Below are 15105 nucleotides of genomic sequence, written 5' to 3'. Positions count from 1 at the left end.
AGAAATCCAAAGCATAGTGATGTGTAAAAAAAAAAAAAAAAAAAAAAAAAAAAGGACTCTATTGAGAGATCTGCTATGTAAACAACATCCAAGGCTACCATCAGTGTAAAGGAAGGCTGCTTGGAGCAGTTTGGGTCTTGAGGCCAACAGCAGAACAGTGTACAGGCAACAAAAGCATCCAGTGATTTGCAAGACCCTTCCTTCTGACCCTGTCACTTCACTAAACTATTACTTCAAAGATCCGGCAGATCTCCGGGGTCTTTGGATCCCAAATACCAATTAGAGAGATTAGAGAGGAGTCAAAACAAGAGCCTATAGGAGTTTCCCAGCGTTTCCATTCAACCCCCCCTCTCCTGGCCTCATCCAGCCAGCATTCCACTTCAACAAAGTGACTTGAAACTTACTTTAAAAACATCAAAGTTGAGGTTTGAGAAAGCTTAAACGTTGACCTGCTAAAGAGTTTTCTTCTAACTACAAAACTGTGGTGTCAAATTTCTACTTTTGAAATGGACAGGGCTTTCACAAAGCCTTTTTTCCCCCCCAAGGCTACTATTGAGGGAAAACTGTACAACACACCCCTAACATACATACATTTCACTTTTAAGACAGTTTTTTTTTCCTAATGCATGGCAGAGCCCAAATCCCATCAGTGTTGGACGGCAGCCAAACAAGAACAACAGCCAGATTCAGGGGAGCCAGCAGCTCTAGTGGAGCGCTCCCTGTAACTGTACCTCTTAGATTTCTTCTCACTTACATTCCTAACTTCCACTCCAGCCATTTTAAATTGTTGCAATTTAAGGGGGGAAAAAAGCCCAGTGGCCTTTTTTTTAATGTATTTTAAATAAAGTTAGATCCACGTGGATATTCATGGCGACTTGCATGTGATGGTGTTTCCAGAAATGGAATGCGGTTCGCCCGAGTAGATTTGTAAATGCTTATGGAGAGACAGACATACTCTTCAGTTTGTCTCCACTGCTGTCAGTAGTCATTATATACAAGCTGCAATGCCAAAACAATATAGCAAGCTTGATATCCAAAGCCTGGAGACAGGCGGAGGGGGTGGGAGGTGATGAGCAGAAGGAAAAGAAAGCAGCAATAAAGAGCTGCCAGGAATCTTTTGCAGATTTTTATATTTTTTTCATTTTACTTTGGCTAGTGAAACTTTTCAAATGCCTGTTTTATTATGTTAGTGGAAAGGAGGCGGTGTATAGGAATTTTCAGGAAAACAAGAACTTTTTGTTCTGTCACAAAGGTATAACAGCAATTATCAGACAAATTGTTACCATGTTTGCGCGTCCTGGACGATGTAGTTTAGAGCAGGGGTCTTGTTTTTGGCATTTCCCTGCCTCCACACACATGACCTAAATAAATGATTAACAGGCATCTCCAGCCAACAGGCCCCTTTCCATTAGACCTCAAAACCCCAGGCTTCTGAAAAATCTGGGGTTTTCGAAAGCCCACTGTGTGTTTCCATATGGGGCATTTCACTTTCACCTGGCTTTACTTTCACGGGAGAAGGGTCCTGGTCTAGGACTTTTCAGCGAGGCTAGGGCTTTGTTCAATGGGCTGGGTTGTGTGCTGCAAGGCTAAACAGTCCGCCCACAAGGGGGGGTAAGGAGCAGTACGGAGGTGACAAATTTACAAACGTATGGATTTTATGCCCCTAATTTATACCAAAATGTACTTTTAAGATGTGTTTTGGCGAGACAGTACAACTCCAAACTTAATCCCTGCAGTCAGTTCATCTAGGTTATGAGTCAATTTTGATTCTGTATTTTAACTTCTTAGTAGTGCCAGACCTCCGCAGACAGGGTGGCGGATCAGGTATATCCTATAACCTGTAAAAATAATTTTGCTGTGATCAAAAGTCTGTGGTATTGCACTTAAAAATCCTGCTCGTCGTTTTCGCCATGGCTGAGCCAAAGAAATACTCATTCTAAATTTTAACTCCATTCGGCACATTTTGGAGCAGACAGATCAGTCTCTTCTTCCCCTTTCAGCTTCTGTCACACCGCCAACACCAGTGTGGTCCCTTCACAGGCAGAGAGAAGCTGTGCTTTATTTTTATTGATTTATACCAACAGGAGTATTAAACAGTGGAGCACAGCAGTTCGGGGACCGGTGCAAAAGGGGCTAATGAGATGTAACATCATCAACAAAAACAGTTGTGTGTTCTCCATCCGGAGTCCTGCCAGGATATGGATACAGCTTCTCAATCTGCCTTTGTCTGTTTGACTTACAGTGTCTCCTTGCCGCCTCCCGCTGTACCGGAGTAGTACTTGAAGTTTTCCTCACAACTTCCCCATACACCATTGGGTTGTTTAACATAAACGACCCCTAGAAAATGGAAATACGTCAAAGATTTAAAAGCCCCAGGCTATGGTTTCCCAGTGTCAAGTTTACAAGATCAACCCATTATCTGTCTTTCATCACAAAAAGCTTAGTTCACTTCAAGTTTGCTATTAGATTCAAGAGTCCCCCACTGCGGTCTTCATCTCCTACACCAGGGTCCCTGCAACCATTCCACTACAAGTTTCTGTTGTGGTTTAAACCTTTCTAAACCTTCAACTGTCTGCCTACCGTCACTCCTGAGCTTGCACTTTGATCCCATTTCTCACCCTTCATAACATTAGTTATAAAGGGTGAGTTCTAAAGCACTTTTGAACAGGTTTTCTTAAATAAACTGCTTGTGTCTGGCTGCTGTCATCTGATAGCCTGACATGGTCATACTCAATTCTAGTCAGAATTTGAGTCTGATACTGCTCCATAGAGCTGTGATTATGGGGCGTGTTTTGAACGAACCAGGAAAAAAAATTCCTCTGCACTCAATTGGATAGACCTACAACCAATAAGAGCAACGGAGTGTGTGACGTATGTTAAGCGACGCATAGTTGTTGTCAACGGAACTCAGCTGTTAGCCTAGCATAAGAAGATGAGCGTTAACGATTTTTGCCGGTGTTGCAAAAAGAATGTAAGGATCCAAGGAGTCCTTCAACACACGAACCTGTCGATATCTTCTAGAACAGACCTAATATCGTTGTTGTAAACAAATTCAACCCAAGCGCGCTTTGGTGACGTGGTTGATTACGTTACTGTTGATCATCTGTCCATCATCGTATAAAGCCCGCCCCGACAATTTGATTGGCCCCCCAGATATTGGGCGAGCATATTCGCGCTACTATTGAGCAATGCCAGACGAACTTCCCGACCTAAAACGTTGGGACTAAGTTCGGAATGGCACCCAGGCTAGTCATCTGACCATCTATGGAGACTTATCTATGAAAAAAAATCCCCACAGCATGAGCTGGCCAGTGCCGTGTTTAACAGTATGCATGGCGTTACCCAGGGGGTGAGCTGTGCCTTTTTTATTTCTTTCTTTCCAGACATGATGGTTGGAGTCAAATGTGTACAATGAAGGATTCCACCACAGGCCTTATTTACACAACAACCTTCCCTCACTCAGAGCATAAAATTCAAATACAACTGGACTTCTTTAGCTAAATTTTACCATAACACACATTGATGACTGACAGTGAGGGTGCAAAGCACCTAAAAACTTAGAACAAATGCAACAATATTTGTTGTGTTTAATACATGTGACATTTTGGCACTTCTCCTACCAAAACAACCCTATTTTTATTAAGTAGTTCAGATTCCTGCAAAGCCTGTGTCTTATCACACCACAGATGTTTCATTATGATAGACCAGTTCTAAGTATAAGAGCCTCCCCTCTGGAGAGGCTTAACAGCAGAACAGGAAAACAGCTTTTATTTTGATAAACTAGGTACTTGACAAGCTGGAAACGATGTGAGAATGAGTATAAATTGCTTTTTTGTACTGGACTTGTCCAGGACAATTATGTTTTTTCTCAGTTATCTGTCTAAAACTGAATGGAAACAAAAAATATATATATATATTCTATTTTTTTCTGTTCTTTTAATGTGACAGTTCAATGTTCTAACAGAAGAAGAAAAGGAAATAAGAAAATAAACAAAAAAGAAAAGAAGAGAAAGTGTGTGCGTGTGTATATATTTATACATACATACATATATCTTCTAACACATCTATCACTTGTGGGGTTGCGAGGAGTGCTGGTGCCTAGGAGTGCTAGCGAGAGGCGGGGTACACTCTGGACAGGTCGCCAGTCTATTGCATGTGTATATATATATATATATATATATATATATATATATATATATATATATATATATATATATATATATATCTATATATATATATATCTATACTATATCTATATTTATTTATATATCTATTTATATTTATTTATCTATATCTATCTATCTCTATCTATATATATCTCTATATATATATCTATATATATATATATATATACAGGGGTTGGACAATGAAACTGAAACACCTCTCATTTTAGTGTGGGAGGTTTCATGGCTAAATTGGACCAGCCTGGTGGCCAATCTTCATTAATTGCACATTGAACCAATAAGAGCAGAGTGTCAAGGTCCAATTAGCAGGTTAAGAGCACAGTTTTGCTCAAACTATTCCAATGCACACAACATTATGGGTGACATACCAGAGTTCAAAAGAGGACAAAATGTTGGTGCACGTCTTGCTGGCGCATCTGTGACCAAGACAGCAAGTCTTTGTGATGTATCAAGAACCACGGTATCCAGGGTAATGTCAGCATACCACCAAGAAGGATGAACCACATCCAACAGGATTAACTGTGGACGCAAGAGGAAGCTGTCTAAAAGGGATGTTCGGGTGCTAACCCGGATTGTATCCAAAAAACATAAAACCACGGCTCCCCAAATCACGGCAGAATTAAATGTGCACCTCAACTCTCCTGTTTCCACCAAAACTGTCCGTCGGGAGATCCACAGGGTCAATATCCACGGCCGGGCTGCTATAGCCAAACCTTTGGTCACTCGTGCCAATGCCAAATGTCGGTTTCAATGGTGCAAGGAGCACAAATCTTAGGCTGTGGACAATGTGAAACATGTATTGTTCTCTGATGAGTCCACCTTTACTGTTTTCCCCACATCCGGGAGAGTTACGGTGTGGAGAAGCCCCAAAGAAGCATACCACCCAGACTGTTGCATGCCCTGAGTGAAGCATGGGGGTGGATCATTGATGGTTTGGGCTGCCATATCCTGGCATTCCCTTGGCCCCATACTTGTGCTAGATAGGCGCGTCACTGCCAAGGACTACCGAATCATTCTGGAGGACCATGTGCATCCAATGGTTCAAACATTGTATCCTGAAGGAGGTGCCGTGTATCAGGATGACAATGCACCAATACACACAGCAAGACTGGTGAAAGATTGGTTTGATGAACATGAAAGTGAAGTTGAACATCTCCCATGGCTTGCACAGTCACCAGATCTAAATATTATTGAGCCACTTTAGGGTGTTTTGGAGGAGCGAGTCAGGAAACATTTTCCTCCACCAGCATCACGTCGTGACCTGGCCACTATTCTGCAAGAAGAATGGCTTAAAATCCCTCTGACCACTGTGCAGGACTTGTATATGTCATTCCCAAGACGAATTGACGCTGTATTGGCCGCAAAAGGAGGCTCTACACCATACTAATAAATTATTGTGGTCTAAAACCAGGTGTTTCAGTTTCATTGTCCAACCCCTGTAGATAGATAGATAGATAGATAGATAGATAGATAGATAGATAGATAGATAGATAGATAGATAGATAGATAGATAGATAGATAGATAGATAGATAGATAGATAGATAGATAGATAGATAGATAGATAGATAGATAGATAGATAGATAGATAGATATAGATTTATATACACACACACATAACTAGTGGGGTGAAGTGCAACAAACGTTATAAAAGATCAATCCATTGGGTTGTAGAAAATGAAAGGTTTTGCCATGAGTTAAATAAATGAAATAAGTAATTAATTGCACTAAATTAAGAACAAAAAAAGTGTAGTAATATTTGTTTATTTAAAAAACATATGAGTTGTTCAGACTTGTAGAACACCAGTTGTTTTGTAAGATAACAGATAAGAATGTAAGTTCTTACAAGTAGCATCACACATCAAAGCTAGACAATATTCCCCTTCACTGAGAGTGTCTGAGTCTAAAGAAGGAGGAAAGTTGCAGCGATGTAGAAAAAGAAAGTCCTCAATGCAGACAGCAGCTTTAGTGTGGTTTGAAACATGAACTCTCCTCGTCAGGCACGTATCCTTTCAAGAAGAAATGACTGCTCAGGGACAGATATGCCACCACATGCATGTCAACACAGAGAATCCTTTGTACTCGGTATGGATAAATGAAAATTACTGCCGAACATTTTAGAGCTGAAGAGAAAGAGGAGAGGATACATGTTTCAGGACTTCTCATGAGGCATCTTGGTTTGAAAATGGTTTAATCGAAAACAGGCCTCATCAAGTGCTCTAATTTTTCCTTTTGTTCAAATGATTGGCCATGTGACAGGCAAATTACTGCTTTTGTGAGTTAGAAAGCTGACAGCAGCACTCAGGGGAAATAGATTTGGTTGTCCAACTGAGTCCCTTAAACATCTTAGCCTGGATGTGAACCAGAGGAGTTAAAGATGAACATCTTGAAATAACGAGATCCTGTTAAATTCAGTATTGTCATGTTGTGTGGATTTGGATTCGCCCCAAGTGCAAACAGGAATGTTGGATGAGAAAATTGAACATTTTATAATAATGGTAAACTTAAAGAAATATTACATGGAGAAGAGGACTGCAGAACACCCTGCAGTACAACGTGCAGAGAATTGTAGTAAGAGAACCACAGGAAGTGTAACGGAACAATCCTGCAAAGATCGATGCCAATTTAAGAGTTTAAAAACTGAGAATAACATCGAATGCAGGTGAAGGGATTATGTGCAGCAGTTAAGGCATAAGGAAAGCAGGGAGACTAAGGGAGGGAGACTAATTAATATAGATGGAGTTGAACCAAGACACAAAGAAACTACTAAACCATGAGAAAAAGACTAACAGATCTAAACATATAAACTAGAATGCACAGGGAACACAACGCTAGAAGACGGTAACTAAACCTGAATGACTGAACAAGATCTTTCTGTCATTAATGGACGCAATGGAATGAACTCAGTGCCACAAGATCATATAGTTTAACAAGAATAAACAAGAAGGAAAGGATCAAAAAGCAAAAACCCTTGCAGGATATGACATGGTTAGGTGAAAAAGTAGCAACTTATAATAACTCTAAGAGTACTTGTACTTGTTGCAGATGTGGGGAAAATCCCTGAATTGCAAGAAGTTCACATATGGAGGTGGCTGCAATCTTACGAATAGTTTCATTATATTTTCAGATACGTTGTCAGAATTGTCCAACAGCCAGCACATTTTCCTGACAGTGCGGTAACTGCACATGCATATAGATTGTTTTAGTGAGTAACCGGGCTTGGCATAAAAAATAGGTGTAACCAAAAACATTATTTTAGAAAGAGAGGAGCTCAACAAAGAAAGATGGAAAGGTAATGCACAAAACAGCGTTAAGTACCCAACAAAATGCTGAGCCTGAGACATCATTCTTTAAAAAAGATCTAACCATATACAAGCAAGCGCATTCAAGAGCATCCTTTGATATCCCATATTTTTGTTGACATGGTAGAAGCCTATAGTTTGATGGTTAGTCTGTCTTCAGAGACGGTAACCACATATATGCACTTAATCCAAACATGTGCTGCCTAAGGCAAAGCTCCGTCTGCGACAAGGACAGGGTGTCTGAGGACTCCAGTTCATGATGGCAGGCAGGAGGCGGCAGTTTGGGGAGATGAATACATTTTTCTTAAAGGCCACGGGAATGGAAATGAGTTACTAAATCCAAAAAAACAATCGGAAACCAGTGCAGAGCTACAGTTTGACAGCGGCTAGAGCAGGAAAGGATCTGACAAAAAAAAGGAGACAACTTGAAACTTTAAATGCAATGTAGGAGGCTTAAAAATATATAAATTCACATATTCTGACAAAATAAGAAATAAAATATATGAACCCAAGCATGAGATAGCAGAATAATAAACAAACATTTGATTAACCATTTTCACTTTTAAAAAAATCACATACAGGTTAGGGTACTTCAAATAAAGCCAGAATGAGGACCATAATTGTCTGCATTTTTCTGCATTTTTCATGATAGACATAATATTAAAACAGAAAATCACTCTAAATATGCTTAGTGCACATACATAGAGCTTTAGCCTTTCCAAACCTTTTCATTTTAGGCCACGGGTTCTTCCTTCTCAGTTGAAGTAAACACATCCAAAAATGTGGGTTCAAGTATGAGACATGGCTTTTATCCAATGGAAAATATTTGAGAAAATAACTATGAGGTCACACTGTATCATGATTCTTTAAACATTAGGCTAATGTCAATTTTTTTTATTTGTGTGCATATTTGTGCCCTTTTGTCAAATACATAATTCGGTCTAAGTTTTATGTTTTGAGCTTTTCTGATTTTTTAAATTCATGATCTTGTTTTCTGCCAAAAAGAGGCATTATGAAGCAAATGGTACAAATGTGGATACTTTACATTTATAATATTTAGATTAGCAGTTAGCTCATCTCTGGGTGGTCTGGGAGGAACAGAGTTTATGCTTTAGTCCAATAAAAGGTCTGTGTTATGTCATGGTACAGCTCTGTCAAACAAAAGAAGCCAGATTTAAAATGTGGTAACATAAATTGAGTTTTACATGAGTCATTTAAGAAAACATAGTTAATGACCTGAAAGCTAGGTGGATTTCAAAAGAGGGCACAAAGGAACCGTTTTTAGAGCTGACTCTTTGTTCATCTGAGAAACTGCTGCCTTTTCAGGTCTAACATTAGAGCTATTAACACTCACAGTGTAGTGGAGATAAAGTCATGTGAGGCAATGTACAGCACACTGCAAACGTATTCACAATCCCTGAACCTTTTCACAATTTGTCACATTACAATCACTAATTTTTTTTGTAAAGATTACATTTATGGCCTTCTCTTCTTCGTAAATAGGTCAAATTGCATCTACACAGTCAGAAACAGAAGTTTCCAAGTCATGCCACGGATTCTCAATTACATTTAAACTTGATTCCCTTATATTTTATTCTAAAATGCAAACATGCTTTGCTTTAAGGATCTTTGGCCTTGTGCACATGATAATAATCCATTTAAAACAGGATTGCTTCATTGTTTCTGTTAATACTTTTAACATGATGTTTTAATGGCAACCTCATTGCACAATACATTGATAGGAATGCTAAAAATTGTGTGCCACGCCACTAGTAGGCGGTATGTTCTTTGAAACGCAATAAAATGCTCATACATGTAAACACTCCCTTTCTGTGCCATGGCTTCCCCATACAGTCAGTTTCTGTTTTTTTATGTGTAAGGAACAACAGATATTGGGATGTTTTTTTGAATCATTCCTCTCTGGAACTTATTTTTGAATTGTACTGTTTTCAGAAAAAGCATTCTCTGTTGTGTTGTACACAAACAGTACAAACACAATAAAACTTTTCCGTTCTAACCTAAAAACATTTCCATATGGACAGGGCTACATGGAAATGTTTATAGGTCAGCAGCATTACCTTGTATTTAACTTAATCACTTTCGCCTTAAAATGGCCAGCTTCTCCACACCATTATGCTACCACCACCATGTTAGTTGTTCCCCAACCATGAAGTTTACATGCAGGCCACAAACTTCAGCTCTGGCTCTATCTGACTTACAGTGCTCTGTGAGGTACTGAAAGCATAAGTGGAGATCATAGGAGTCTGGACCCCTCCAATCTGAGGATAACACTGATTTGTGGATATAGATGATGGATTGATTGGACATATACGGTACTAATTATGTTCCACCTGTACATTTTACAACAGTAAACTTCACTTTAACTTCGTCAGTCCTCAGAATAGGACACATTCAGATAAAAATGTTCAAGTTATAAAAGAAGGAAAAACAGCAGTCGATATGCAGAATAATGTAAAGAAAACTGTGCAATAAGCCTCAATGTACCAAACAAACACTCCCCGAGGAGTTAAAAAGTGCAAATAGACACCAGCATCTGACAGCCATTGCAAATAATTCTGAGTCTCTCTTTTTTTAATATTTCCCTAAATTGAAAGTAGGTAGACTTTTTACACTAATTGGGTAACATCTGGGGACTTTTTACATTTGGATTTAGATCAATTTTGGCAACACTGTATAATTTTTCCTCTGAATCCTAATTATTCTTTCACTTTACAAAGATACACTTCTTATGATGCATTGTATTGCGTATCCTGGCTTTATCACATTAAAATCCCAGTCAAATAAATAAAAATTCCAAACATTACAAAATGTGTAAAAAGATTTTGCAAGGAACTGTGGATATCTAGAAGGGATACGCCTTTGCATAAAGCAGAGGAAAGCTCAAAATTCAATGGTGTGCAGCTAAGGTGGCATGTTTTGTTCTTTTTTTCAGAATGTTTTCATTTTGTTGCTCCCTTCTTCTAGACATATGTATCAAGATCACCACCGAGTTTCGACTGACACAGAAGTGGTATTGGAGACAGGGAATGGCTGTTGATGTTGCAGAGTAAACTGTCAGCTTCTCAGACACAGCACAGACGCTCCACCATTATGCTCTTCATCAGAGTGTAAAGTAAACAGAGCCTGTCTGGACACGGGCTGAATATCAGTCAGATAGTAAGGGAATACAAAACAGGTACTGACATGTCGCAGAGTAAAACTGACCAGGCAGCGTTGGTTTAACATTTTAAAAGCTAATTGCACATTGTTATAAACGAATATATATACTGGAAAAATTTACCCTCACATGTAAATAGACTGCCTTTTTTTTCACTGACATTAAATCAGACTAAAGCTTTTTTCTAGTTTATGTCAGTTATGATTAACTAAATTCTTCCTGTTTGCCAAATGCCAGATTTTATTTCAAAGTCAGAAGTTTGCATACACTAAGATTGTTATGTCTTTAAACAATCTGGGGAAAACTACTTCCTCCTGTGACATCATAAAATAAATAAATAACTGAAATGAGCCAAGATATCGTGAAGAGAATTGTGAACCGTTACAAAGCCGGTTCATCCGTAGGTACAAGTTCCAGAAGGTCCCACGTTCATTTGTTCAAACAGGTCTATTGAAGTATAAACGCCACGGGAATGTCCAGCCTTAATGTCCTTAATGTGGATTTGTTTGGGTGCAAAAAGTGCATGTCAACCCACAAAGAAAAGCAAAAGACGTTGTGAAGATGCTGGCTGAAGCTGGAAAGATAGTGCAACCAGTCCTCTACAGATAAGGCCTCTACTCCGAATAAAAAAACAACAACAACAACATCTTACAGTTTGAAAAGGCACATGCAAGGACCCTAATTATTTCGAGAAATGTTCAGTGATCTGATCAAACAAAAATGCCAGTGTTTCATCGTGATGACCACAGTTAGCTCTGGAGGGAAAAGGGAAAGCTTGCAAATCTGATGACACCTTTACCAACTGTGAAGTACGGAGAAGGCAGCATCATGTTGTGTGGAGGTTTTGCAGCAGGAGAGACTGGTGCAATTCATGAACATCATCATGTGGAAACATTGAAGCAACATGACAGGACATCAGCCAGAAAGTTAAAGCTTGGACACGAATAGGTCTTCCAAGGGAACTGTGAAGCGAGGCATACCACCAAAGTGGCTTGTGGACAAGGATATTTAAAAGACCACACAGACTTTTACACTTGATTGTGGTTTCAAATGTGCAAAATACATTGAAGTGCAATGGGAGTTTAATGCATCATCTGAGGTTCAGTTACATCCGTTAGCATCCCTGTGCTTCTTCCGAGGCTTTGATGAGTTGTTTTTTTCTGCATAAACAGTCAGGTGATTCGTCTCGACGCTTAGCATGTCAGCTGACATCAAAGTACACATAAGCAAGCCACGGTCAGCAGCAAGGGAAAAGCAAACTGTCCGACTTTTGCTTTTCTTGTAAATATAAATATTGACTCTGCACTCTATAATCACAGAGTCTGAGGGAAATTGAGATAAACAACGGTGTCTGAAATGTCAGCGTCAGTCTTTGTGTGTCTCATGGCCGCTGCGGCGGCTCCAGAGCGCTGACACAGACAAAGACGTTTTTAAAATGGAAGTGGTTTCATTTTCAGAGGAAAGAAAAAAAAGTGGACTCCTTTCACTGAGCCAGATTTACATGAATTATTCTGCAGTCTCCCTGTCTCCATATATACACACACACACACACAGAGGAGTTCTTTGGGAAGCGTCTCGTCTCCAATTAACCGTTGACAGTTATGTTCAGTTGAAATAAAGTCTTATATGAGTCACACTTTTTAATGTCGCCAGAGGAAAAGCAAGGATATGGTCTTTACATTTCAGTGCAGTTTCCTGTAATTATTGTTTTTTTTTTAATGTGGGGAAAAAATCTTTCATATGGAGATTATTTTCTCTATTCGTAGAAGCCAAAGCACGACATGGGAAAAAAAACACAGTGTGCATTTTCAGGTTTTCTTGTTCTGTGGCCCTTATTGACTTCTTCTCTAAAGCAGCGTGATTGATGACAGGGGCCTTTTGAGTCAACCGAAGTTGAGCTTAATGTCGTTGTCTGTCCCCATAGATCTTCAGGACTGATCAGGGTCTCTTTCTGATTTCAAAATCATCAGCAGTAGGAAGTATGAAGCATAAAATGTGAAAGAAATAGTCATGTATAACTGGCTCATCTCCTTATATCATCCAAAGTGTCATCCATCCATCCATCCATCCATCCATTCATTTTCTTACTCGCTTTATCCCTCATGGGGTCGCGAGGGGTGCTGGTGTCTATCTCCAGCATTTCAATAGGAGAGAGGCGGGGTACACCCTGGACAGGTCGCCAGTCTGTCGCAGCCAAAATGTCATAATGATATGAAAAAACATAAATGTTTTTTACTGGTAGTTATGAACATTAACTCTCAGAATGTTGGTTGATCCGCACAAATGGTTCTCCATATAATGAAAGAGTGGCCGTAATACTTATTACTTACTGACCACGAACTACACCAAACATCTGTAATTTATGTATTAGATCCATAATGAGTAAAACGTCATGCACCATGGTTTTTAATTAAATTGTCATGTAAATAATTCACTGACACCGCCCAGCTTGAAATACACTAGTGTCCTTCAAGGTCAGTCCGAAAAAAGGTAAAAATAAATAAATAAATAAAACAACTGGACTTCCATTCTGAAGCATCCAGGAAGCTTTCTAAATTCAAAATGTCTGGAGGCCTAATTAGAGCTTATATTCACCAGGAACTGATTGCCCCCAACGATGGAGAGTCGTTAGGGTCATCGTCTGCCTGGCTCACTGGAGAAATGTTGTGGTCACATGCATGGAGGTGTGAATTGGGGTCAAACTTGGCAGGAATCAAACCTATAGATGTGTTCTAAGATTTTGAAAGTTGAAACCTGAGACAACCTCAATGGTGTAAAGTTCTGACGACTGAAGGTTTGTGTTACATTGAGCGTTGAGAATCAAAATGAAGATATTGGTCTGTGTGAGTGGGTTTCCTGTAGTCTTCCATGTTGAGGTTTCCGTTTCCTTCCATGCTCACCAAACAGCCCAGAAAAGGTAGCTTGTTGCCGTTGGCATCCTCTCTGGTAAACTGGATGCTGTTGTCCACTGGGTTGATGTGTCTAGTGAAAGCTTCTACTTCTTTAGCCTGGATTTTAACCCAAGTGTCATCCACATGTCTGAACCAGTGGCTTGGGGGTGTTCCTCTGAAAGAGTCCAAGGCTTTTCCTCCATGTAAAGATTGGCCACAATCTGTGACTGGACATCTTGTAGCACAACATGCTGTAAAAGTGATCTCTGAACTTAAAGTAGGTTGTAGAAAGATCCAGTAAGGTACAGGTCTGATCAGGAGTGAAATTGCTCTAATGAGGCCTCGCCAGCAGGTCTATACAGCTTGGAAATCGACACTACTCCAGACATTTTGAATTGAGAAAGCTTCCTGGATGGGAAGCAAAACGTATTCAGCTTCAGTCTAGCGGTTTTATTTTCTACCATTTTTTTGGATTGATCATGATCTGGATGACTGAGAATCTTCACCAACATACCTTCAAGGCAAGTTTAGCCTTGATAGATGACTAAGTGCTATATTAATATGTGTGTAAATGGGGATTATAATGTAGAAGGTTTAATGACATCTGTCATTATTGTAAATAAATAAATAAAAGAGTATGGCATGACAATAACGTAACAGGACTTGGCTATCGACCAAAACTAAGGAGAGCATCTACTAGACAAGGAGCCGACCATGGTAACTCTGAAGAAGCTGCAGAGATCTGCTTCCCAGGTGGAAATTCTGTTGATGGGACAACTTTGTGTCCCGCGCTTCACAAATTTGTCTCTTATGGAAGATGAAAGTCATCAGTGAAAAAAGCCACAAGAAGTCCAGAATCAAGTCTCCCACAAGCCATGTATTGGAGATAGCAATCTTGTACAAGAAAGTGGTCCAGGTAGATGAGACCAAAAACGTCTTCAGTAAAATACCGTGTGGCAAAGAACCGCCACTGTACATTCACCTGAACAGATTAATGAAATATGGTGGCAGCATCAGACTGTGAGGATGCTGCCAAGTGAGAATATGTGGCAAGATTTGAAACAGATGCTCTCCGTCCGATCTGACTGTAATTGAACTTTTCTACAAAGAAGCATGGGTGAATGGTAGGTGGATGTTCAAAGTTGGCAGGGAACAAACATCAAAAGACTTGCAGCTGTATTTGCAACTAAAGGTGGCTCTACTAACAAATACATCTAACACTTTCCTGACTTCTATTTGTAAAAAGGAAAATCCTAATTTATAATCTTAGTTAAAGGCATGTGAACTTGTGGTTGTTAAACTGAAAAAAATAAACAGAACAGTTCTGGATTGAGCACTTTTGCAAGGTACTGTGGAGTGAAATCATTATAGGCATACAAGCGACTTATATATCTGACAGAAATCCCTTGTCTATAGAAGGTGTGACACATCTCCTACCTACAAACATGGAAGGTGGACACTGGTCTCCAAACTAACTAGGATTACGCAGTTATATGAATGGATAGATAGATCATTTTCCTTACTTACAGAACAACCAGTACGAACAAATTGC

This window comes from Fundulus heteroclitus, chromosome 8, assembly GCF_011125445.2.
Source record: "Fundulus heteroclitus isolate FHET01 chromosome 8, MU-UCD_Fhet_4.1, whole genome shotgun sequence".
Classification (NCBI taxonomy): domain Eukaryota; kingdom Metazoa; phylum Chordata; class Actinopteri; order Cyprinodontiformes; family Fundulidae; genus Fundulus; species Fundulus heteroclitus.
This window is presented reverse-complemented; position numbering follows the sequence as displayed.